Consider the following 2268-nt stretch of genomic DNA (forward strand, 5'->3'; position numbering starts at 1 on the left):
TGGTCAGAGTCAAGACTGGGTTGCATTATGCTTTAAACACCTAAGGAGTCTTGCGTTATTGTTTCAATTTATATATGTATATAAAATTTAATTTCGACAATTCTAGTGATTTATACAACTAGCTGCAATTTGCGGGAAATATTTTCTATTTTTAATTACCAAAAAAGTTTTGCTTTATATATATATATATACTTCCTCTGTCCCATTTTATGTGTCTTACTTTCCTTTTTAGTTTGTCCCAAAATGTTGTCCTCTTTCTAAAATTGAACGTTACCATCATTCTACTTTTCCCACTTTACCCTTATGACTTTTCATTTCTTTATTGCTTTTATTTCCAAAAGTAAAAAAGTTGGGGTATAATTGGAAAGTACATCACATTTACTTTAATTTCTTAAAAAGCGTGCAAAAAGCAAATGAGACATCCATTTTGGGACGGAGGGAGTATTTATTTATTTATTTTTAGTATGACTTTCCACTACACCCGCTCGAGCGGGTTTAGCGGAAAGTCATTTTTTTAATTAAAAAAATACTTTACGTTACACCTGCTTAGAGGTGTAGCGGAAAGTCAAGGACTTTTAGTGTCACTTCCATCCGCTACACCCCTACAGGTGTAGCGAAAATGCATTTATAGGTGTAGTGTATGTGTTGTTTTGTACTAGTGCCAAAAATTGTTTTTACAGAACTAACTGTCATTGTTTGTTGTCAAACTGGCATACCTACTCTATGTATTTAATGCGTGTTATTCCTAAATTCGCAAATGAAGGTTTTGTAAGCGAAAAAATAATTTATTTCACATTTCCATACCGTTATTGTAGAACGCTGTATTTCTCTCCGCTGGTCCCTGCACATTCGCAAAGTCTGCTTCCAAATTGCAACTAAAATCAACCGCCATATTGGACCTCGTGCATTGACTACCTCGATGTTTTGTTGTGCCCAAAACTTATTACAACAATAAAATAATTGTCAACAAAATTAGAACTTAGCTTTAGATGATTATTTTAGTTTAAAAAATCCAACATTCTATTTAATTATACATAGTGAAAAAGGTAATGTTAATTAGAATAAGTACCTGAGTTGCATTGTACAATTGCATCATTTCTATCCATATTTTCGACAACTGTTAATACGGCACGTTTATATTAAAAAATAAAATTTAATATACTAAAAAATACAATACTAAATCTTTTGAAAGTATATGAACATCAAACCACAGCATTTGAACTTAATATTAAAATAATCCTATAAGATGGAATTTAAAAGCACTAACCTGTACTCAAATTACACTAGTACAAAATTGCACATCCGCTACTGTTGTAAAAGACTTTTCGCTACTGTTGTACAACAGTAGCGGATGGGACAGTCTCTGAATGTCGCTGACTTTTCGCTACCGTTGTACAACAGTAGCGAAAAGTCTGATCATTTGCTACCGTTCTTGCAAACAACGGTAGCGGATTAAATTTTTTTTTTAATATTTGATCATTCGCTACCGTTCCTAGCTAAGAACGGTAGCGAATTAGTATTTTTTTTAAAAAAAATTAAGCATCCGCTACCGTTCCTAGCTAGGAACGATAGCAGATGATCTATAATAAAAAAAAAAAATTCATCCGCTAGTAACGGATGGTTATAGATATATTTTTAAAAATATTTTAATTTATTTATTTTACTTAAAACCAAAACAATAATATTCAACCTGCAATTCTCACACAAACATTATGAATTGAAACTACAATACTTCAAAACTTAAAAAAGAATCAATGAAACTACAATACTTCAAAGCTTAAAAAAGAATCAATGAAATTAAAGGTTTACAATTCTAAATTATAAATAATTGAAAGCTATAGAAGAGATAATGAAATTACAACCAAATACTAGTCTAGTACTCTAGTCCAAGGAATTTTTGGCCATCTCTCTCCTCCTTTCAATTCATCATACTATAATCAATAATAGGCAAAACGAACAGTAACAAGTAATAACATGTAAACCAAATGAGTAAGATATTTCCTCGACACCTACGAAGAAAATATAAGAAATCTTATAAGATCTCAAAAGCTTATTAGCATGGTAGCTCAGGACTCTTACGTGAAAGATGGTCTTTGCTGTCCATGGGACGTCCTACAGTTCACCAATCATCTGCGTACTATATTTGGTGCCTGAAAGTATAAGCCCATTGACAAATGTAAGCATTAAGTAACTACAACAGAAGACAGGAGGGACTATGGAGAGAGTGACAGCAAAAAGAGAGAATTAAAAAATCATTAAAAATGAAAT

Source organism: Ipomoea triloba, chromosome 16, assembly GCF_003576645.1.
Source record: "Ipomoea triloba cultivar NCNSP0323 chromosome 16, ASM357664v1".
Classification (NCBI taxonomy): domain Eukaryota; kingdom Viridiplantae; phylum Streptophyta; class Magnoliopsida; order Solanales; family Convolvulaceae; genus Ipomoea; species Ipomoea triloba.